Source organism: Talpa occidentalis, unplaced genomic scaffold (assembly GCF_014898055.3).
Source record: "Talpa occidentalis isolate TD23 unplaced genomic scaffold, MPIMG_talOcc4v2.1 talOcc4.10, whole genome shotgun sequence".
Classification (NCBI taxonomy): domain Eukaryota; kingdom Metazoa; phylum Chordata; class Mammalia; order Eulipotyphla; family Talpidae; genus Talpa; species Talpa occidentalis.
This window is the reverse complement of record NW_023600993.1, coordinates 34,709,375-34,734,429: the sequence shown is the minus strand read 5'-3', so window position 1 is coordinate 34,734,429 and position 25,055 is coordinate 34,709,375. Positions and strand designations below refer to the sequence as shown.

Here is a 25,055-nt window from a genome sequence, read left to right as displayed (position 1 = left end):
CTTTTTTTAAATTTCTAGGTCTTTTGTTTTATACTATCTTAAATTGTAACTTCAGCATTTTCTCTAGTGTTGCACTGTGCTTCCTTTAATGACCTTTTCCTTTCTTATATATTTAACTCATATTTAATAAATGGCTCAGCTGAATCAACACCCCACAAGACTGTAACTTGTGGAAGGGCAGAGACACTGTTGCAATCATTGATGTATGCCAAAGCACACACAGTTATCAGACACACACCTAATGAATGAATAACACGATAAAAGACTTTTAGTTTCTTCCTGTGCCTTTACTCTTTAAGTTTACTAACTTTTCTAGTTAATTAGATTCAGATGATCTTTTACATTTCTCATCTCATTCTCCATTTTAAAATTCTCAGTTTATTTGAAAACAGCAACAGTAGGAGACACACCCTGTGCTACCAGGAACATAAGCTCAGTCTGCTATCTGTGGGCACATGACGACATGGGGTATCTGTTTCATAGGCATGACTAAGTGCTCTGCATTTAGCAAGCAGGCAATGTCCAGGGCACAACTCCAACTGCTATGTGTTGGCTTTCTATGCTCTGAGGAGAAAAGAGCTTTTTGCAAGTTGGCAAAAACAGCCTCGTGTCTTTCTGATGCTGGATTCCTATAAGCAAGAGTCTCCCCATGCTAGGAACTTGGCAGGCTGCATTCACACACCTATACTAGGACATCCTCTGGAAGGTTTTACAGTGATAATTCGGAGATGGAGGCACTGCATAGATCCTCCCCTTCAGCGACCAACGCCCAAAGAAAGGTAGCACTCATCCACTGTCTACACAGAGCCTGTGACCTCAACATGGTGAGAAATGCTGCTCAGAAACCAGAGAAAGACTATGGCCAGATCACCCGGTCTTCCTGACATAGTCACTCATTTAACACTGTACACACACTCACATTTTATCACTAGGAAGTATTAGAATAGGCTAACGATATAACTGAGCTGAACTTACTAAGGTCTGGCTGATAGAAGCTACAGAATAGGTAGTGGAAACAGTTATCTCATTCCTCTGTGCAAGCACCCAGCACCAGTGTCCACCACTAAGCCTATGCTCAGCACTGCCCCAGGGCCAGGGAAGCCCAATTCTGTCAAGAGAGACCTCTGCAGAACCTAAATGAACACATGTTCAATAGCCATGGCACACAGTGTGTGCAAAGTGGCTATCAGGCAGTTCCACTCTTTAGTCCTGGATATTCCACCCAGGGGCTGGAGGGGGAGGGCTGGGGGAGGCTAAAAGTGCTGGAGCCTGCTAAGGCTGGACACCATACAGCCCACTGGGACCCTGCTGTCCCAGAGCACTCACTCAGGCTGCCCTCTCCCTCTACTTTCAGTAAAAGCCTGTACTCTTGCCCCAAGAGCACCAGCACTAGGAAAGAAAGTCCAACAGTAGCCTAGATACCCCTCTCTTACCCCTCCCTAGGCCAGATATACATTCAGCAGCAAACAGTACAACTGAGGCAGCATGTCCACAAAAAGTTGCTTGGGGGTAAAGAAGGCAGAGCTAGGCAGCCTCCTGGGGTAGTTACCCAACAATGAAAGGACAGTATGGGGTATGAAGACCTGGGAGCCCCAGACTCTACAACTCACTTCAAGGAAGTTCCCTCACCCAAGGGAACCATAGAAGGGAGTGAGCCTGCGATTTTTGCACGTACCAATGGCACTGCCAATGCTTACTTTCTCCAACTGTGACATTGGGACTGTCCGGTAGATAGAAGTAAAAACTCAAGTTTCCAGCAGTGCCTAAAAAGCGACATCCTTTATAAATCAAAATATATAAAAGCCTTCCTAAAGGCAGGTATATTTTTAGTTTACCAGATAATTCAGCAGGAACACAACTGGGGAAAAAGCATTTTATAGTGATGGGTGAGGATCTCAAGCATACCAGTCAGAGCTGGGCTGGAAAGAATCTTTCTGGTCCTTCCCATTACCAATACTAATCCCCATCTATATTGGACTTTAGTATGTGGCTTGTGATGGGGTCAGGGCAAGGATACAGGCCCATGAGTCACAAGGTGTTATAACCCTACTACTCTAGGCAGATAGCCTTGGGTTCCTAGGAATTAGAAAGGGATTCCTCTGGAACCCCAGCCCTGGAAGTAGCTCTGTTCCACTTAGGCTGCCTCCCCAGTTCAAATAAGTGCCCCTCTCCCACAGGAGGCTCAGTCAGTAAGTACCTTCCACTCAGTAAATATGAGGAACAAATACATAAATGGTATGAACTCAATTCAACTCAAAACCTCATATGCAGAAAATCCACAGAGAATCAAAGTAAGAATCTTAACTAAAAACTTACTTTCTAAGAATGAAGAAAAAGTGTGATTCAACTTGTACAAAAATGAGACAGAGGCAGCCCCCCCATTCTCCAATAGCTATGTTAGCTAAAAATAGTACTTAAAGCTGTCAAATTGCTACCATTCACTATAGCAATTAAAACATTTGAGGAAGATGGGATTTTCTTTTAAAAACCAAACTAAAGGACCTCCCCGGTGGTGCAACACGTCTGACTCGCCCGCTGCTCCCTTCAGCAGTGTCTTTGGTCCTCATTCTGCTGCTCCCCTCAGGAGTGTCTTCAGTGGTCCTCAGTCCATCTGCCTGTTCTGCTCCCCGCTCTGTCTCTGGTGAATTCTCTCACCCTCCAGCATATCTGTCCTGTACCCCAGTTCTTATATAAATAAATCTTTTTTAAAAAAAAAAAAATTTTAAATATAAAAATAAAAACCAGGGTCTCCCCGGTGACGCAGCAGTTGAGCGCTGGGCTGCGAAGCTGCCCTCAGCCTCTGCAGCGCCAGTTCAATCCCCGACCGCTGGCGAGGGTCCCACATGGCGCGTAGACCTCTCCTGCCGCCCGCTGTTCCCCTCAGCAGTGTACTTCGTCACTCTGCCTGTTCTACTCTCCACTCTGGCTTTGGTGAATTCTCTCACCCTCCTGCGCCTCTGACTGTACCCAGTGCTTGTATAAATAAAAAACTCTTAAAAAAATAAAATAAAAACCAGGGCCTCCCCGGTGGCGCAGCAGTTGAGCGCTGGGTTGCGAAGCTGCCTGCGGCCTCTGCGGCGCTGGTTTGATCCCCGGCAGCTCCCCGGCCACCAGAGGAGGGTCCCACATGGCGCGCAGACCTCTCCTGCCGCCCGCTGCTCCCCTCAGCAGTGTACTTCGGTCCTTCTGCCTGCTCTGCTCCCCACTCTGACTCTGGTGAATTCTCTCACCCTCCCGTGCTTCTGACTGTACCCAGTGCTTGTATAAACAAAACAAACAAATAAATAAATAAAACATGCCTCTATTTAAAAAAAAAAAGTTTATTAAATAAATAAATAAAAATAAAAACCAAACTAAAATAATAAAATGGCATGTTTGAAATGGTTTTAGAAAAGTCAAAAGCGGGCCTCCCCTGGTGGCACAGGTGGTTAAGTGCCGCGCTGTGAAGCTGTCCATAGCCTCTGCAGCACCCGTTCGATACCGGCCAGGGAGCAACCCACATGGCAAAGCAGACCTCGCCTGTCTCGCCCGCTGCTCCCCTCAGCAGTGTATTTCATCAGTCTGCCTGTTCTGCTCCCCGCTGTGTCTCTGGTGAATCCTCTCACCCTCCCGCGCATCTGGCCTGTGCCCTGGTTCTTGTATAAATAAATAAATAAATCTTGAGGGGGGAAAAAAAGTCAAAAGCAAAATTTTTGCAATGGCTTTAGGTTTCCATCTATAAAAGGCTTTTGTCCACACCTCAGAAGTAAAAACTGAATATAAAATATAAGTCTTCAGCCTCCCTGGTGATGCAAGGGGTTAAGTCTCAGTACTATGAAGCTATCAGCAACCACTGCAGCATGAATTCCAATCCTGGCCAGGGAGCTACCCACATGGCACAGTAGACCTTGCCTGTCTCGCCCACTGTTCCTCTTAGCAGTGTATGTCAGTCAATTCTCCTGTTCTGCTCCCTACTCTGTCTATGGTGAATACTCTCACCCTACCCCCCACACCTCTGGACTATACCCCAATTCTTGCATGCATAAAGTAAATCTTAAAAAATAAAATGTCAGTCTCACATTAATATAAAAATTTTTGTGGAAGGTCAAAACTGCTCAACCTGATGGCCAACCAGATGTACTCAACACAATGGAAAACAATAATGTGACGTTACTGTTAACTTGGGCTTTAAATACCAGAAAAACAAGCAGATTTCACTACTCTGGATTAAAAACAGGGTTTTTTTTTTTGTTTTTTTTTTTTCATTTCCTGGCATCAGATGAAGATGTTAAGCTAAGTCACTGGTGAAGACCGAAGGAGTCACCCTAAAATTAGGCACATCTCAGGAGGCAGGTGAGGTTTCCCTGGTAAGAGACAAGTTTCCTGACTGACCTGTGTGCCAGAGGTGTCAGGGCAACTCTGGCAAGACACCCTCAGAGGCTAGGGAGTCCACCAAAGAAGTCCAGGGCCACATACTTAGCTAGAAATTTTTATTTATTTAGTTAGTTATTTAGTTATTTATTTATTTAGTGGGCCCCTCGCCAGCGGCCGGGGATCGAACCGGCGCTGCAGAGGCTGCGGGCAGCCTCACAGCCCAGCGCTCAACCACTGCGCCACCAGGGGAGGCCCAGTCAGCTAGAAATTTAAATGTAGAATATGTGATGGGAGGAAAAAAGCATCTGAGAGAAAAGCACTATTATAGTCTATCAAACAGAAAAGCTATTTTGAACACTCTTCTCATTTGGAAAACTCTTACAAACTCTCACTTATCACAGATATCAAAAGCAGAGATCCAGGAAGAACAGTGGTTTCTGCTGAAGGTGGTTTAGTTTTTTAAATGAAAACAGGAAGGAAGCAAGGGTTCCATACCTGGGTACACACCCACGCAGGTGCAATTCAGAAAGTGAAGAAAGACATGGTTCAAAACCCAGGGCTGAATGGTCACTCTCTACTGGACTGTGGTTTTTAATCTGGGTAGATTTTTAACATCTCATGTGTTCACTGAAAAACTATTCCTTCTACACTTCATTGCACTCCACAAGCTGCTGTTAAACATTACTCAATTACTAAAGAAAGTCACTTAAAAGTGGCTAAGATGGTAAACTTCATCTTTTACCATAATTTCAAAAATTTAATGCCCAAAATGATAACTTTTGTTATGTTAATGTTACAATTATAATAAATATTAGAAAACAAAAACACTACTTGGTCATACAAATTAGACTTAAAAAAACAGGGGCCTCCCTGGTGGCGCAGCGGTTGAGTGTTGGGCTGCAAAGCTGCCCGTGGCCTCTGCAGTGCCGGTTCGATCCCCGGCCGCTGGCGAGGGTCCCACACAGCGCATGGACCTCTCCTGCCACGCCTGCTGCTCCCCTCAGCAGTGTATTTCTTCGGTCTGCCTGTTCTGCTCCCTGCTCTGGCTCTGGTGAATTCTCTCACCCTCCCATGCTTCTGACTGTACCCAGTGCTTGCATAAATAAATAAATAAATCTTTTTTTAAATAAAAAAAAAGAAAAAGAAAAACAGGAGGCTCAGTTCTAGCCTTTTAATTATGAATGCCCAGGTAGGGTACTGAGAACAAAAAAAGTAAAATGAGTCCAAAGACAAAGGACCAAGCTCTAACTGTCCATTTGACTGCAGCAGCTGAACAGGGACGAGGGTGGAAGTAGGGGAGTAAGTGCAGGAGGTGGGCAGACTCAGTAGAATCCAAGTGGGAATGCATTACACCACAACTGGATATCCGGATGCGGCATCCAAAAACCCAATTAAAGTGATGTAAAAAATGTAAAAAATAAAAAATAAAATTTAAAAAAGTGAAAAAAAAGTGAATTACAGTTATCTCAAGACAGCCCAACAATAATTAACACTTCAGTGTATATTAACTACCTACCTTGTGCTATGTGTGAAGGAAGCTTCTTTTGCTATGCAGTCTTCCCAATTTTCAACCAAAAATACTCAATTAAGATTTACATACATTACTAAATCATAAAACAGAGGTAACGAACCAAGTACTTATATATATATATTTTTTAATTTTCCTTGATTGTAAATTCTGAGAATTTTTTTTAAGATTTATTTATTTATACAAGAACAGGGGTACAGGCCAGATTCGCGGGAGGGTGGGAGGATTCACCACAGACAGAGTGGGGAGCAGAACAGGCAGATTGACAAAGTACACTGCTGAGGGGAGCAGCTGGCACGGCAAGAGAGGTCTGCGCGCCATGTGGGACCCTCCCAGCGGCCGGGGATCAAACCGGTGCTGCAGAGGCTGCGGGCAGCTTCACAGCCCAGCACTCAACCACTGCGCCACCGGGGAGGCCCCCCTTACATATTATTAATGTAAACAGGTGTTTGCTAAGTAGGTGCTTACTAAAAAGTAAGTTGCCTCTTGAGTTGCCCCAAACTCCCCTGCTCATCTTAGTACAAAGGTAGAGGACTACACTGTGAAGGCAGAGTGTCAGTGTCTGTTAAGGTCAAAGCTAGACGCCAATGAAGGGCTGTCCAGAGAGGAAGACGGGAGAAGAGATCCCTGGCAGGGGTGTTAGAGGCTTAGGAGCTTGTTGTTCTCTTCCCCAATAGATGTATGGCACCAAGAAGGCACTCAGCATAAACAGGAAAAGGGTTTTACTAAATCCCCAAAATTATTCACCAAGCACAAAAGCAGTAATCACCTGCTTTCACACTTAGAAGTTAAAAGCTGAACTGATACTTTTTTCCATTATAAAAGATTAAAAATAAATGCTATAGGTCCTAACAAACATGCTAATCTGACTTCAATGAATTAAGTTTAGAAAGTATGCTGACTGCTGGTCTTCTTGACCTAATTGGCTAATCAGACTCCGAAACAGAAGAGTGAGATGAAATGTCAGAGTGGCGCCAGGCACCCCTCAGCTCCCTACTCAGGTTCCCCTTGCTGTAGCCCTTGGCCCTGCCTCTCCGTATGCGCCTCAGAAGCCCAACAGGGGTGTCAGGGACCCAAGTGACCTTGCATCTTCACTGTTAATGTGCCATCCCATCGTAGCCGGTGTTTATCTATGCAATACTTCAATCTTTAGTATTTAAAGTGGTGACCTGCTTTTGGCCACGTTCTCATTTTTGGACACATTCTTAAAGCTCAACCATCAAGAACATTTCACTCATACCAGACATTGTCAGAGATCAACAAACCTTGTTTATAAAAGGACAAGACACAACTAGCACCCACTCCCTTTGCTCAGGCTTTCTTGCTAGCAAAATTCCTTCCCTCCCACATATGACTCGGTCTAATTGGCCCTCCTACCCACCTCAGTCTTGCCACAGCTACAAAATCTAAATTATTACAAACTTCTCTGCTAAGTCTTTTACTGGTGTGTTTCCAAAGGCTGGAGCAAAACTGCCAAAAGATGTCCTTGCAAACTCTTGGAAACTGCTCTACAATGCCAGACACTCTATGACCAAGCAGCGAAATGGCGCACAAGGCCAATAAAGCTGAACAGGACAGGGAGTCTGCCATGTCTGCTTGGGATCAGGTTTGCCTAGCATAGCACCTGAAAGTAACAGCTCCCAGTGACCTTGGTGAAAATTCCTGGGCCAGGTCCCACTGGCTCCTGCATTGCTGATCTTGCCCAAGCAAAGGACATTAGGCTGCTCCTTAAGAATCACAGCACAAATTTAAAGAAGTGTCCAGTTCAGGTATAGCTCAACACTAAGAGAGAGAAAACCCATTATTCCCAAGTGTTCTCCTCTTCTAAGCTCCAGTGGATCCCCAACCACTGTCTGCCAGGATAGATTTACACCAAGGTTAACATAACTCAAGAAATCTTTAAAAGATGCCTTTGTCCTCACCTCCTGCTGTCCAATCTCCTCTTTCTACAGGCTTTGATCATTCCCTTCACACGAAAGGAAAAAATACATTTCTACACAATAATAATTATTTGGAAATTCCTGTTTTAAAACGAATCCAAGCATTAAGAATTAAAAGGAAAAAGGGGTAGAGAAAGAAGAAAAAAATGCAAGAGAAATCTTCTGTCTCATCAAAAGGGTACAGCTAGCAATAATTTACAAATTCCCAAGTAGTAGGGGGAAACCAGCAGCTATGAAGTACTTTTCCATGGTGGCCACAATCTCCTAGGGCACAGGTGTTGTTTCTTCCTCCAAACAGTGTTGAGATATCCTCATTTTCCAAGCTAGGTCAGTGTCAGGCATGGATGAACTCCCGCCAACCCAGTTTTATTGTTCACATGCTTTGTCTTCATTTCCCACTAATCTTCAACTGGCTTCTAAGGCAGTACACAGGAGGCTGCCCTTCCCAGTCTCTATGTAAATCATTACTTGTGCTGGAAGCTCTCTATTTAAAGGACAACCTCTTTTGTAAAGGTAAAATTTATGTTTTACTGTATTAAACCAAATGCTCTGTAGTTTTAGGAATAAACCCTAGCTCAGGCAAGGGTAAATATGATACTGTGAGAGATTTCATGGTACTGTGCTCTTAACCCAACCCCTAGAGGCATGAGGACAGCCAGTGCCCTCCCTGCTCAGAACTTCCTGAGGAAAAGGATAAGACACAGAAATCACAGGCAAAATAGAGAACATGAGTAAATTAGATAGAGCTGTGATTCCATCTTCTCTGACAAAGCTGCTTTTGTGGCATTTGACTGACAAAACAGGATTTGGCCTTTGTCCCTACATTTGTCCCTCCACCTAATTATCCCTTGATAAAATTTCTGTATGGAGGAGAGGGGGATACTGAGATAAGACCAAACTGCAACAGGAACAGGGGAAAGCACCCTCAACACCCTTACCAAGTTGTTCATCAAAAGGCATCAAGACATGCTGGGCTTGAGAAGTTTCTTACCTGATTGAGAAAATGGCCGCAAGAAACAGTCCTCTCTCCGTAGGATATCTTCCAGATCTCCTTGACTATTACAATCCAAGTAGGTATACCAGCTATGAACCAGCAGAACCACAGGGGAAATAAATAGGGAGCCACAGGCTCCTTGAAGATGCTTTTCATGCCAAGGAAGGGCACAGACCTCCAGTATTCTGCCAACCTTTTAGACCATTATCTGCTACATTCAGCAAATGCTTACAGAAAATTCAAATTTCTTTGGGAAAAAGAACTTAAAATATAACAAATTCACAGTAGTACTTATCTGGAGAGCTGGGAGTCTTGTTTTTGCTTTTTAATCAAGCTCTCTTTATAAACTCACAATTCACAGAAACCTCAAAAAGTCGCTAAAGTTCTTTACCTTAGGCGACTTAGGGTTAAGAAACAGGAAGTCGGGCCTCCCTGGTGGTACACCAGGTTAAGACACAACCTATGAAGCTATCCGCAGCTACTGCAATACCAGTTTGATCCCCAGCCATGGAGCTACCCACATGGCGCAGCAGACCTCTCCTGACTCGCCCGTTGCTCCCTTCAGCAGTGTATTTCAGTCGAACTGCCTGTTCTGTTCCCCACTCTATCGCTGGTTAATCGTCTCACCCTCTGTACCTCTGACCTGTACTCCAGTTCTTGCATGCATAAATAAATTAATCTTAAAAAAAAGGGGGGGCATGGATGTCCTTTAAAAAAGAAAAAAAGAAAGAAACAGGAAGTCACCCAGCACACACTGTTGACACCAAAGTTTCCACTTCACAAACCCAAGTTGCAAACTTGAGAAGCAGCTTCTACAACACTGTAAACAACTGCAGCTAATTCAAAGAAAGCTAATTTAAAGTTTGCAAATATATTTTTCAGAGTACTTGCAATGCATCCAGGATCTGTGTGACACTGACAGTGATGCCAAGGCAGTGACAAGGCCTCAACCTCCATAGGCATTTTTTTTTTAAGAGATTTATTTATTTATACAAGAACCGGAGTACAGGTCAGATTGCAGGAGGGTGAGAGGATTCACTAGCGACAGAGCGGGGATCAGAGAACAGGCAGACTGACGAAATACACTGCTGAGGGGAGCAGCAGGCGAGACAGGAAAGTTTGGCTGTGCCATGTGGGTTTCTCCCTGGCCGGCCGGGATCGAACCTGTGTTGCAGAGTCTGCAGACAGCTTCACAGTGTAGCACTCAACCGCCTGCTCCACCAGGGAGGCCCTCCATGGGCATTTAAGACTCAGTGAAGGCCTCCCTGGTGGCACAAGGGGTTAAGCACTGCACTATGAAGCAGTTCACAGTTCTTGTATGCATAAATAAATAAATCTTAAAAAAAAAAAACAAAAATAGGGCCTTCCTGGTGGTGCAAGGGGTTAAGACATAGCCTATGAAGCTATCCACAGCCTCTATGGCATGAGTTCAACCCCTGGCCAGGAGCTGACCCACATAGCGCAGCAGACCTCTCCTGTCTCGCCCGCTGCTCCCCTCAGCAGTGTATTTCAGCCAATCTGCCTGTTCTGCTCCCCACTCTGTTTCTGGCGAATCCTCTCACCCCCCACGCCTCTGGCCTGTACCCGTTCTTGTATGCATAAATAAACCTTTTTTTTAAATAAAATTAAAAAAGCGTTCCTTACTACACTAGGTGTCCCTTGAGGGTTGGAACAGGGTCTAATTCACCTGGATACTGTGCTCAAACTGGTTCAGTGGGTGCCAAATAGAAGGGCCTGGCTAGGGTGAAGGAGAGTACAGATCAGCATCAATCAGGGAAACTCAAGCCCTCAGAGTATGGTCTCCACTTCTCAGACCTGTCTGTTCATTCAAGAGTATGGGGAGATAAAGGACATAAGGGTCTAGATAGATTCCTGTTTCCCCTTGGTCTTCCCTGGGAAATGGACCCACCATCACCACCTAATGATGTGGGTCAAGACACAGCCTCCCAGCCAAGTTCAAAAACAAGCCTGAGGGCCTCCCCAGTGGCACAGCGGTTGAGCGCTGGGTTGCGAAGCTGCCCTCAGCCTCTGCAGCACCGGTTCGATTCCCGGCTGCTCCCTGGCCACCGGAGGAGGGTCCCACATGGCGCGCAGACCTCTCCTGCCGCCCGCTGCTCCCCTCAGCAGTGTACTTCGCTCCTTCTGCCTGCTCTGCTCCCCGCTCTGGCTCTGGTGAATTCTCTCGCCCTCCCGCGCTTCTGACTGTACCCAGTGCTTGTATGTATGTATCAATCAATCAATAAATAAATCTTTAAAAAAAAAAAAAAAAACAAGCCTGAGACCTGAGAGAGTATGTACTGGATCTTTTCCCCCTCCCACCACCTGGACCACTCCAGTCTCACCTGTCATCTCTTCACTCCCACCCCACTAGTCTTGGTCACCGCCTTGTCCAAGATTCCTGGCTCATGCCTGACCTCTGGTCACTCTACTCTGGACTCCACTTTCTACAAGTTGGGACATTTCATCACTGTCCAGTGCAGAGATGTCTACTACTGAACCCTCAGATTCTCAGTTTATCTTTAGGATTGGGCTCCAAGTCTCACTTTTCTGAGAGACCTCCCTTCCTTCACCAATCCAGGAATTTTTCTTCTATGCAGGTATGCACAATCCCTGCCATTCATTTAACAAAGAGTATGTTCCACAGCAAATTCTCCTGAACACAGAACCACGGGTGTTCCTATAGCACAATTATATGCCAATTAACCTGAAGTGCTTACTCCCATAACATCTAACTCAGCTCTTCAACTGGAATAGGTGCTTAACAAATATTTAGTTGGTGAGTTAACACAAATCAATGTTTTTCCTCAAATGTGGCTTTATACCAAAGTTCGATCTTTCCCCTTCCTTTACCTTTTCAAAAACACCTAGATAACTCCAGTGTCGGGCATGAGGTTCTTTCCCAGGAAGAGGGAAGCAGAAGGCACCCCTTTCTAATGCCTGGCCACCAAATTCCAGTAAGCTTTCTTCCTCAGCGACCAGCTTCCTTGGGTGAATTTTGGTCCACCAATTGGGAAGGTTTATTTAGTAACACCCACTTCTCCCTCTGTGAGGCAGGCTAAATTTCTTCAACTGAGGACACAGGCTCTGCTAAGTTTTGGAATGGTGGTTCTACACCATGGCTACACATTAAAATCGCCTAAGCAGGGACACAGAATGCTGATGCCTGGGACCCACCCCAATGATTGGGGCACAAATTCCCACCAACTGTAAACTCTACTTTTAAGACAGCAGTTCTGAAACATAACAGGAGGTAATAAGCAGTACGATTTAGAGCCCACACCACATGAATAGGCACCGAGAGAGATTTAAAACTGAAAGTAGGGCCTCCCTGGTGGCGCAAGGGGTTAAGATACAACCTATGAAGCTGTCTGCAGCCACTGCAGCATGAGTTAGATCCCTGGCCAGGGAGCTACCCACATGACACAGCAGACGTCTCCTGCCTCGCCCACTGCTCCCCTCAGCAGTGTATTTCCATCGATCTGCCTGTTCTGTTACCCACTCTGTCTCTGGTGAATCCTCTCATCCACCACACCTCTGGCCTGTACCCCAGCTCTTGTATGCATAAATAAATAAATCTTTAAAAAAAAAAAAAAAAACTGAAAGTAGGGGCCTTCCTAGTGGCCCAGGGCTAAGTCTCAGCGCTATCACCACAATGGCCTGAGTTAGATCCCTCGCCAGAGAGCTAACACACAGGTAGCGCAGCAGACCTCTCCTGTTTCCCTTAGCAGTGTGTCTCAGTAGATGTACCTGTTCTGCTCCCCACTCTGTCTCTGGTGAATCCTCTTACCCCTGTACCTCTGGCCTATCCTCCAGTTCTTCCATGCAAAAAATAAAATCTTAAAAAAAAAACCACAAAACTGAAAGGGGCTAGAATACACAGGGACTTACCCTTGTGTTCATCATCACACCTGACCAATCCTCACCAGAACAAGGACTCTATACTGAAATTCTCTAACTAGAGTCTCAGAAGTTTCTCCTAAATGTTCTGGCCCCCTGATAAAGCACATCAATGCTGCTAAGAGGCAGCACTGGCACCACATGGAATACCCAGGAATAGTACTAGAATTTTCTCTTTTATGACGTGTCTACTCTTTTACCCACCTCAGGGTTGCAGTGGCTGCAGCAGTCCCTTGCTCTGATTTTTGGCATGAGCCCAATCACCTCAAATTGGCCTCCAGGTGCTAAGCTTGTTTTCTCATCAATGAAATGGGAACCATAGTGTCTCTGGTCTTCACAGGGCTCAGTCAGGATGAACTGGGGGTGATACATCGGCCATTCAGACTCAGTCCAGTGCCTGAACAGATGACACTCTCCATAAAGACTTCCTTTTTCAATGACCATGGTCCACCCTACATCCCACTGCCATAATGAAGATCATGTTCTGGATGCTGCAACACCTTCAGACTGGCATGTGACTCCTGCTCTTCACAGTGACCCTGCAGAACAGCTAATATTTCCTTTATGACATGAAAAAAAACTGAGGTTCACACCAATGAAGAAGCAGAAGAGGCAGAGTCAGGACTTGGATGCCCAGTTTGCCAGGTTACTTGCCTGAGCCACAAGTGCCATCACGTGGCTCTTGCATTCCAGGCAGCTCATGACAGCTGCTCATGGATCAGATCCACCCTCCCTGCCTGGCACCAAAAAAAAAAAAAGCATTTGTCAGGTTTGTCTAACTCCCCCTCCAGTTCCTAGTTCTTAAATGCTGCTTCCTCAGGGAACCTGCCCAAATTAGCCTCCATTATCTGATTAGGCCTCCTTTATATCATTCCTTCTTCATGAAAGTGAGAGCAGGGGCCAAATCTGATTTGTACACACAGTCTAATGATACACAGAAAGGAAACAAAGGTCAGAACTTCGTCTTCACATGACACAGGTACCCACCTGCCAGAGAACTATACAAAGATCACCTGAAACATCTGCTCCATTACCTCAAAGGATACAGCATGATTACCCTGACTCAGAGTCATGGAGCTGGGCTTCAGGCAGTCCACAGCCTGTCTATGAACATTCCTATATATTCTCCCTATTTAGAAATCAACTCAGCTCTGATTATTTCCCTGCATTAAGTAGAAACAAAATTCTTTTTGAGGGCCTCCCCGGTAGCTCAAGGGTTAAAGACAGTGCTATCAAGCTATCGCCAAAAAAAAAAAAAAGCTATCAACAGCCACTGCAGCACGCATTTGATCCCTGGCCAGGGAGTTGACCCACATGGCACAGCAGACCTCTCCTGTCTTCGCTTGCTGTGGCCTGCACCCCAGTACTTATATGCGTAAATAAACAAATCTTGGGCCTCCCTGGTGGCACAAGGGGTTAAGATGCAACTTAAGAAGCTATCTGCAGCCACTGCAACATGAGCTCAAGCTCTAGCCAGGGAGCTAACTACATGGCGCAGCAGACCACTCCTGATTTGCCTGCTGCTCCCCTCAGCAGTGTATTTCAGTTGATTTTCCTCTTCTGTCCCCCTCTCTGTCTCTGGTGAATTCGTTCATCGCCCCCTCCCCATACCACTGGCCTGTACCCCAGTTCTTATATGCATAAATAAATAAATAAATCTTAAAAAATTCTTTTTGAGGCAGGTTGCTCAACAAATAACTTGTTGCTCAAGTTCATATGATCATACTGTTAATATCAGGTTTTATTTGTTCCACTTATAACACAAATCAAAAACTGGACATTCATGAAGCTCCTTTATTTAACTGCAACATAAATAACAGAATATATAATTAGATTTATTTTAAAAAACAGTAAAATCCATAATCTGCCTTCTAAAATTAAAAGGAACCAAGCTCCTTGTGGAAAGGGCTGATGCTAGGCTGGAGCAAGGAGTCTGGATATATTTTGTTGCACCAGAAAATCAGGGAGTGGTCAAACATGAGAACATGTCAAAAGAACACAGGAGAGGGGCCTCCCCAGTGGCGCAGCGGTTGAGCGCTGGGTTGCAAAGCTGCCCGCAGCCTCTGCGGCGCCAGTTCGATCCCCAGCTGCTCCCCGGCCACCAGAGGCGGGTCCCACATGGTGCGCAGACCTCTCCTGCCGCCCGCTGCTCCCCTCAGCAGTGTGCTTTGGACCTTCTGCCTGCTCTGCTCCCCGCTCTGGCTCTGGTGAATTCTCTCACCCTCCCGCGCTTCTGACTGTACCCAGTGCATGTATAAACAAAAACAAACAAATAAAATAAATAAATAAAAACATACCTCTATTAGGAAAAAAAAAAAAAAAAGAACACAAGAGAAATCTTGAAGAGGATCCCATTGGCCAAACCATGCCATTCTGGGCATCAAAATGAATGGCAAAAATGTAGTGTATCACACTGAATAATAATATGAATATGAGCTAATGTAAATAAACCAGTGAGGTGAGAAAGACAACTAATGTGAAAGAAATGATGGTCTTAGTAGCATAACTGGATGCTGACAGTAAAGGGTCAACAATTGATGAGGAACAGGACATGTTACAGTCTCAAGATAACCCCCATAAGTTATTTATTCAATGCAAACACAAAAAACAGCAACTTTACAATAGAGATAACTACCAGGCACCTTTTTAATCAGAGTTGATCATCAGGACAAAACAGTATCTTTTGTCCTCTTACATGGGACCTATCAAAGATGCTACTGAGACAACTGAGAAAATTTGAATATGGACTGTAGATTAGATATTACACCGAGATCAAATTCTTTTTTTTTTTTAAGATTTATTTTATTTATGCATCTGAGAACTATGGTATAGGCCAGAGGTATTGGCGGGGTGGGTGGTGGAGAGAGGATTCACCAGAGATAGTGGGGAAAACAAGTGGATTGACTGAAATACACTGCTAAGGGGAGCCGTGGGTAAGACAAAAGAGGTCTGCTTCACCATGTGGGATAGTGCTGAGACTTAACCCCTTGCGCCACCAGGGAGGCCCTATGTCAAATTCTTGATCTTGATAGTTGTACTATGATTATGTAAGAGGATGTCCTTATGTTTAGGAAATATACAATTAATTATTTAGAAGGAAAAGGGCATGATGGCTGCCAATTACTCGTAAATGGTTCAGGAAAAAAGATGTATGATAGAAAAAAGAGAATCATCAAGCAAACAAGGCAAAACATAAACAAAAGATGATTCTAGGGGAAAAGTGTTTAGGAGTTCCTGTACTGTTGCTGAGGTTTTCTATATTTTGAAGTTTATATTAAAATTTAAAAGTCACAAAAATATATGCTATGTAAAATGGAAAGAAAATACATAGGAACGAATGTGGAACATGGTCTGCTTCCCTCCCTACACTTCAGTTCTTCCCTGGCAAAGCAGGGATACTCCTTAACAGTTGTGAGGCAAAGTCAGCAGACCAGCTCCTAAACTGACACCCTCTCCAGCCCTCACTCCACCACTCACCTCACACCCCAGCATTCTGTCCAGCAGCATTCCAGGTTCCAGGGAGCAAACTCCCAGACTGCAGGATTCAAAACACACAGCCCACTGAGCCCCCAAGTCCTCCAAGTTTGTAAGGGAAAATGAGGGTATTTTAAAAGCATTTTCCTTCACAAATACTACAAACACAAAATATACCAAAAAAGGACTTTATTTGTTTTAAAAGTGACTTGGGTTGTAATGGAAGAAAATGTCACAGTAGAGCCTGAAATTACTACACGGGGCTATATTTGCTTAAGATTAAAAATAGTTATCTTCCCCTCCCAGCAGCTTCCCTCCTGGAGGAAAAAAAAAAATCCCAGAGCAGACTTTCACCAAGTTCAGAAGTCCCACAGCAAAAGGTAGATCTGGGCAAGCTAAATCCAGTGTTTCCAGTATCAGATTCCCCACTAATGAGCACCAGTCACAATTCAAAAGACACAGTCTCACCAGGGCAGAAGTGAAAAGCAGATTCCCACCCCGCCCAAGTCCTCAGCTTAAGCAGGCTGGTTTCTTTAGCTTAAGCAGGCTGGTTTCGTCATTTAATGTACCTCTGAACACAAAAATAAGAACATCTCTTTTTAGTTTATTTCTAAAGCTCAAATGAAGTCATATACTTCATAATTGTAATTTTTAAATTTTACTAGAACTGGGGCTCCCTGGTGGCTTAGGGGTTAAAGTCCCAGCGCTTGCATCACCAGCCACTGCAGCATGAGTTCGACCTCCCATTAGGGAGCTGACCATCATGATGCAGTACACCTCTCCTGTTTTGCCCGCTGCTCCCCGCTGCAGTGTATTTCAGTAGATCTGCCTATTCTGCTCCCTACTCTGTCTCTGGTGAATCCTCTAATCCCCCAAACCTCTGGCCTACACCCCAGTTCTTGAATGCATAAATAAATCTTAAAAAAAAAAAAGCCTTCAAATTTACAGTCCCTCCTAACGATATGAGACTTTTCTCTTACTTTCACTAAAATTGAGTTATTGTCATACTCCATTACTAACATGAGATTGAAGAGAAAGGAACGTGAGGCAGGTTACAACACAAGATAGCCATTTGCCCCACTCTACTGCTTGATTAATGGGCATGGTGGCAGAATATGTCATAAATTCAAGCTGGAAGTAACGGTACTTCATAGTTAGTTGGTATGAGAGTATGGGAGGGTGAGCACGCAGACAACTAATGAATCAAAACATGGTGCTATGTTTTTCTTAGTCAAACTCGACTACTTCAGAGGAAAACTGCTATGCAGAATTTATGAGCTAATTACTCCAAATAATAAGGTATCTGTGATGCTCCTTGCTCCCACTGTGCATCCCTGGACTAATAACCCTCACCCTCTGGACCAGGGCACGTCCTGGGCCAGCCCCACCACAACTTCAGAGCAGTGGGAACAGATACAAGTGTTGAGCACAAGTAGGACAGGAGAGGGAAGTTAGTATTTTTTCACTGTTTTGAAAAACATTAACCTCTTCTGAGCCTCCCCAGTGGCGCAGCGGTTGAGCGCTGGGTTGCAAAGCTGCCCACAGGCTCTGCCTCTGCAGCGCCCGTTTGATCCCTGGCTGCTCCCCGGCCACCAGAGGAGGGTCCCACATGGTGCGCAGACCTCTCCTGCCGCCTGCTGCTCCCCTCAGCAATGTGCTTCGGTCCTTCTGCCTGCTCTGCTCCCTGCTCTGACTCTGGTGAAGTCTCTCACCCTCCCGCGCTTCTGACTGTACCCAGTGCATGTATAAATAAATAAATAAATCTTAAAAAAAAAAGAAAAAAGAAAAACATTAACCTCTTCTAAGTCATATTTCCAAATCTAAGAGTGACGCATGTTGTCCTTCAACTGTGCAGCAGGGACTATGGGGACTGCTGTAACCCAGCTGTCTTGGAGGCCAAACCCTCCAGACTCTTGGGGCACTGGGGAAAGAACTATCCATACCAGGCAGCATCTGGGTCAGACAATTATTTGTCTAAGCATAGAAGTCCTTGTCAGCCCACTTATCTTTCTCTCCAACCAGCCTCACTAGTACACATGAACAATGAACCCAACAGAAAGCGGTGCCCACATGAGCAACTGACATTCCAAGTCCTAAGGTGACCCTCCCAACTCTATACCATCCTGGTTCCTGGGTCAAAGACTGCCTAGAAAAGCTAAAGGACACAGGAAACTCCAAGATGAGTAACAGGAACTGGGAACCATACTCCACCATCAGGACCAAGACCCAAATGCCCAGAGAACACCAGGACCAGAGAGGAGCTCGAAGCAGAAGTAGTTATATTAGCTTCCAGAGATATACACTGAACTACTGATGGGTGAAAGGACAGGCTGAGATGTGCTACAAAGTAATGTGGGTGTGAGAGTGCATGGGAGTGTGAACACTTCAAGACTGATCATTGATTGATGGCTGCTGGGGCTGGTAAGAGGCACATGGGATTCACTGTATTACTCTGTCCTTTGGTATACTTGATAGTCTCCATAACAAAAAGTTGAAAAATAGAATACAACAAAGGGCATGTAAGCAAAATTTCAAGTAATTAAAATCGCAAATATATTTGTCCAACAATTCTATCTCAGTATCATTTATGATGGTGAAAAACTAGAACAATCCAAATGTTGACCAACAAGAAAAGTAGTAAATTATGGTATATTCATGTGTAAAATACTACATAACAACAAAAGAAAACTTTGGTACATAATCACAGATGTCAGAGACCTACTGTTTCATAAAGAAAATGTATGTATTAGAACATACATACACACACACACACACACACACACACACACGGGCCTCCCGGGTGGCGCAAGGGGTTAAGACGCAACCTATGAAGCTCACCACAGCCACTACAGCACAAGTTCGATCCCTGGCCAGGGAGGTGACCCACATGGTGCAGCAGACCTCTCCTGACTCGCCCACTGCTCCCCTCAGCAGTGTGTTTTAGTCGATCTGCCTATTCTGTTCTCCACTCCATCTCTGGTGAATCCTCTCACCCTCCAAAACTCTGGCCTGTACCCCAGTTCTTATATGTATAAATAAATAAATCTTTAAAAAAAATGTATATATATGTATATGTATATATACTGTAATTCCAGCTAAACAAAGCTCATGGACAGAAGTGAGTGGTTACCTTTGAGGAGATGTTGATTTGGAGAAGAGCACCAGGCACCGTATGGAAAGGTTCTATATCTTGATCTGAGTGGTGTATACATACATAAAAATGGATCAAGCTGTGAATTTATGATTTATACATTTTACTACATGCATATTATACTTCAGAAAAAAAACATAAATATATAGGAACATCCAAAAAGGAAAAAAGCAACACTACTAGTTACTAGGAGGTTAACCAAAAACATCTTTACCTATAAAAGTATAGATTTTCAGGGCCTCCCTGGTGGCACAAGGGGTAAAGATGCAACCTATGAAGCAATCGCAGCCACTGCAGCATGACATCGATCCCCAGCCAGGGAGCTATCCACATGGCGCAGCAGACCTCTCCTGACTCGCCCACTGCTCCCCTCAGCAGTGTATTTCAGTCGATCTGCCTGTTCTGTTCCCCACTCTGTCTCTGGTGAATCCTCTCACCCCCCACACCTCTGGCCTGCACCCCAGTTCTTGTATGCATAAATAAATAAATCTTTTTTTTTAAAAAAAAGTATAGATTTTCAAAGACTAAAAGATGAGAAAATTCAATTCTGATCTGGGATAATTTCAGTCATGGCCTGACATCTGCTAACACCTGAGGTGAAAGCAGGGACTCCCTCTAAGGATCTTCACTGTTAGCCAAGAACACCATAGCAGCCAACACCAGAAAACATAGCTTTAACTCCTGCCTTACCACCTCAGCTACTAGCCACAATTGTGGTCCTGACCTCACCAAATTCTGAATTATTCATTTTTTAAAAGTAGTGGTATAAATCTCTCCTATAGGAGATTGAGCCCTCTCCTCACCACCAAGCCTGCAGTTGGGGCCTGACACCCACTCATACAGACAGTTCCTGAGCAGTTATCTGCAGTCTCTGCAGTCCTTCCTCCAGCACAGCCCACGCCTCCCTGATTCTGGAATTCCTGATATTCTCTTCCCTAAAGAGTAACTCTCAGTGGGCCTCCCCGGTGGCGCAGCGGTTGAGCGCTGGGTTGCGAAGCTGCCCGCAGCCTCTGCAGCGCCGGTTCGATTCCCGGCTGCTCCCCGGCCACCAGAGGAGGGTCCCACATGGTGGGCAGACCTCTCCTGCCGCCCGCTGCTCCCCTCAGCCGTGTACTTCGGTCCTTCTGCCTGCTCTGCTCCCCGCTCTGGCTCTGGTGAATTCTCTCACCCTCCCGCGCTTCTGACTGTACCCAGTGCATGTATAAACGAAACAAACGAACAAATAAATAAATAAATAAATAAAAATGCCTCTATAAAAAAAAAAAAAAAAAAAAAGAGTAACTCTCAGTAAATTTGGATTCATAAAGCAAGAAAATAAAACCTATTCTATCTTAGGCCTGAGTAACCATGGTAGACATAGAAAACAACAACAAAAACAACAATTTATTTGGCTTCAAAATTATTTAAGTAGAAGATAAATGAAATCTGAAATGTTGTGGAATAATAGCAAAACAAGCAAAAACACCACAGGCACATGCTAAATGTACCAGCTCTGGGGAAAGGTCAGCTAAATCCTGGCAGAGCACATAATACCTCCTCTCACGGGCAATTCCCACCTAAAGGTTCAGGGACTCTGCACATGCAACTATTTAGGTGATCAAAATCAACACCTTCATTCTACAGATGGTGAGCAATCAGTCAGGATAAGGATCTCTCTCCTAAACCTCATACAAATATTCTCCCACCAGAACACCCTATAAACAAAGGGGGAAAGGAAGAAGGGAAAATTGAAGAGAAGGGATAACAGCAGCAACAGATAATGAAAGGCAGGTGGGCTGAGAGTTAGGGCAAAAGGACAATGTGAAGGAAGAAGAGAGGACCTGAGAGGGAATAGCTTTATGAACCCACCCTGGAAAATTAGGCCAGGACACTAGGTGCAGGCATTTGCTCTTCTAACACCTTTCACACTGTTACTGCAAAGCACTGACATGGAGAGCTGGGTCTGGCTTCTTCCAGAAGCAGTGCTATGGGCACCTGCTAAAAGCAAAGTGTGGAACAATGGGAAAGCAGCACTCCTGAGGAAAGACCCAAACCACCCCAACCTTTAGTACAAAGGGTACAAGGAATGCGACCTTCGGATTCAGCTGCTGATTCAGGACTACAGAGAAGAGGAGTGCTCTACTGCACCCTGAGACACAATCTACTAAATCTAGACTGTGGGAGACTCCACAGTTTAATGAGGGCCCATGATCTTCAGCAGTTAATTGTGAGGAAAAGGAATAGAGGGAAATCATAGGAAAGAAAAGTAATGGGAGGAAACTATAGATTAAAAAAAAAACAAGTTCTAAAAAAAAGTCCAATATTTAACTATAAGGCCTAAGGATACACATTTCAGAGATAAAACCATAAAGAAACATAAAGAAATGGATACAGGGCCTCCCCAGTGGCACAGCGGTTGAGTACTGGGCTGCGAAGCTACCCGCAGCCTCTGCAGCACTGGTTCAATCCCCGGCTGCCAGGAGGGTCCCACATGGCACGCAGACCTCTCCTGCCGCCCGCTGCTCCCCTTTGGTCCTTCTGCCTGTTCTGCTCCCTGCTCTGGCTCTGGTGAATTCTCTCACCCTCCCGTGCTTCTGACTGTACCTAGTGCATGTATAAATAAATAAATTAATTAAAAAAAAGAAAGAAAGAAATGGATACAAAAGGAGAATATGGGGATCACCTGTAAAAGGAGAGAAGGGACTGTGGAAAGAATGGGGTCCAGGGAGAAACCACTCATGGTGCCAGCAAACATCTATTTCTTGACCTTATGATTCACTAAGCAATTTTTTTTCTTTTTTTTTTGGGGGGGGGTGGTTATTTTTGGTTTCATTTTACAAAATGTAATGAAAAAAAGTTTTTAAATATATGAAAGAAAATAAAATAAACATAAGACCAGTCCTGGAAAAGCTTGGATACTTTGCAAAGCAGCACATGCAGAAAAAGAACCGAGGCAGGAGGAGTGAACAAAAAGGGTGGCCTGGAAATAAGAGGGTGGGCACCTCTTTCTAATTCCAGGATTCAGCATCAGGAATGCCCCAGTGGTCACTCACTATCTCCAACAGCTCTGCTGATTGTCAGGCTAACACTGTAACTACAACTTACATGGTATAGAGCTATGGCGTGGTTTTTTTTTAACGGGGTGCCAAAAATCCCAGCATGTCCCCCTCAGTCATATTTGCTGTCCTGTAGGTTGTTTTGTTTTTTTTTTTTTTTAAAGATTTACTTATTTATGCATACAAGAGCTGGGGCACAGACCAGAGATGCGGAGAGTTGGGGGGGGGGGGGTGAGATGATTCACCGGAGACAGAGCGGGGAACAGAACAGGCAGACTGACTGAAATACACTGCTGAGGGGAACAGCTGGTGAGTCAGGAGAGGTCTGCTGCACCATGTGGTTTCTCCCTGGCACGCTGGGGATCGAACTCATGCTGCAGAGGCTGCATATCGCTTCATAGTGTGGTGCTTAACAACCCTTGTGCCACCAGGGAGGCCCTCCTGTAGGTTTTCCTGACTCCTACAGCCTAAAAGGTTTGGTTTAACTTGCTACTCTGGAAAAGCACACCAGCACTACCTTTCAATTTGCTCCATGCCTCAACTCTGGGCAAGCCCAACTTCTGTCTCAGTTCTGTTCACAAGCTGGCTCTATCTACACCACCCTAACTCCATGGTCTCAGGGCTAGCCGAAGTCTCTGTACCTCTTACCCCTATTGCTAGTTTGATCCCTAATCACCACCTCTACTGTCCCCACTGCCTCCTACCTTTCTCCAGCTGACTTGGGAACTCACAGAGCAAACCCAGCAAAATACCTCCACTCACAGTAAATGCTCCTCTCCCACCCCCCACTTCAAAGGTTCATCTTCTCTAATCTCTCCCTCTGCATCTTCCTCAATTATCCCCCAAAGTCTCTCTCTCTCTCACACACACACACTCACACACCCCCATCACCACCACCACCATCATCGTCATCATCAAACCAAGAGGATTTCCAACCTTCCACTTTGACCAATCCTAGAAACCCCACCTCACCAGAATGAGCTAAGGCATGACATTAGGTACAAGAAATGGTTCAACAGGTCATAAACTCATCTGTGTGCCCAAAACTCAGCCTGGCTTTGAAAATAATCTAGTCTTGACTGTCAATAACTAAGGTGCTCTCCCTGATCCCTCACATCACCCTCTGAGATAAGTCTAGTCCCCCACTCCCCCTTGTGAGGAATCAGAGGCACACTGACTACCCATGGTCACTGGCCAGGGGCAGGAAGCCTCGGTCTCGCCACACTTTCTTCTGAAAAATACCAACTGAGGATAAGTAATCTTCACTTTTCTCTCTTTGCATAGACAGGGCAGGGTTAGGGCTCATACCTGTCTCATCCATTACCAAATCCATCCCCAGGACAAAGCACAGTGCCTAAGACATCAGTTATGTTTTGATAATAACAAAAGCATCTATTGAATGAAACAATTAAAACCCAGTACCAACAGGGTCTGCCTGCTAGATACCTACCAACAGTCCTTCCAAAATCCACAGGCTAGCCTGTTTTGTAAAGCTACTTAATAATTACTCTTAAACACTTCCTAGATCGAATTCCTTTTTTCAGACTATAAACAAAGATTCATTACATGAGTAATGCATATAAAGCACTTAGAAAAGCACCTCATACTTTAAAAATATATATATATATTACATATATATATTTTATATATATACAGTTTACAAATAATCCTGTCACCCACATTCTCTTATAGGTATGCTTCTGTGCTTCAGACAACTTAAAATGAGCAGACAAACTAAGGAACACAGACATCACTATGTACACCACTGGATGTTCCTGCTTTCTCCACCCCAGATCCACATATGAAATAAAACTGCCAAGATTAATCTCTGACACACACACACACACACACACACACACACACACACACGCATGGAGTCCGCACTGCTGCAATAGAAATGAACTTGCTTCCACAGTGGGTTTCTCCTGTTCTAATGAGATTCTAATCAGCTCCAATACAGAGGCCTCCTCTGCACTGCTTATTCTGTCTGCACTGCCCAGGACCACTCCCGTGGGCTCTGCTTCCCTCTGGCTTATCAAAGGATTGAGTGAGTATTTAGAGATTTTCAGCTCCCCTCTGGTCTTGTCATGTCCTTATCTGATAATAGTCTCTAACACAAAGGTCAGAGACCAAATGCCACCATTATTTGGAAATCACCTGCAGCATTCTCTGCAGGGAAACCAAAGAGCAGCTTACCCCAGCATGGAATCATACAATGCAGTGCCTTCATCACCTAAAGAATGAAACCCAAATTTTTTCTTTAGGACAATTATTTGTTGTTTACAAGCTGTATCCAATACCCTCTTCCTCCTCACACTCTGGAGTTCTGTGCTAGATTTGTACCTCAAGGAGTAAAGGAAGCCCAGAACTTCATAGTACTCTGAACTTCATTGTTCATCTTTTTTTTTTTTAAGATTTATTTATTTATGCATACAAGAACTGGGGTACAGGCCAGAGGTGCGGGTGAGGGGGTGAGAGGATTCACCAGAGAAAGAGTGGGGAGCAGAACAGGCAGACTGACTGACATACACTGCTGAGGGGAGCAGAGAGCGAGACAGGAGAGATCTGCTGCTGCACCGTGTGGGTCACCTCCCTGGCCGGGGATCGAACTCATGCTGTTGTAGTTGCGGATAGTTTCACCATCTGATGCTTAACCCCTTGCGCCACCAGGGAGGCCCCTTGT

The 25,055-nt window shown here is 44.8% G+C and overlaps 1 protein-coding gene across 7 annotated transcripts in view; it reads right to left on the bottom strand.

Annotated features, from left to right (window-relative positions):
* DAG1 (dystroglycan 1) overlaps positions 1–25,055 on the bottom strand; it is a 62,756-nt gene that overhangs the window by 19,716 nt on the left and 17,985 nt on the right. The window contains exon 3 of one of the 7 annotated variants that reach the window (XM_054693967.1): positions 19,317–19,381. The exons of the other annotated variants lie outside the window; for them this stretch is intronic. The gene's annotated coding sequence lies outside the window, so the exon portion shown is untranslated. The remainder of the gene's footprint in view (positions 1–19,316; positions 19,382–25,055) is intronic. 7 annotated transcript variants of the gene reach the window in all.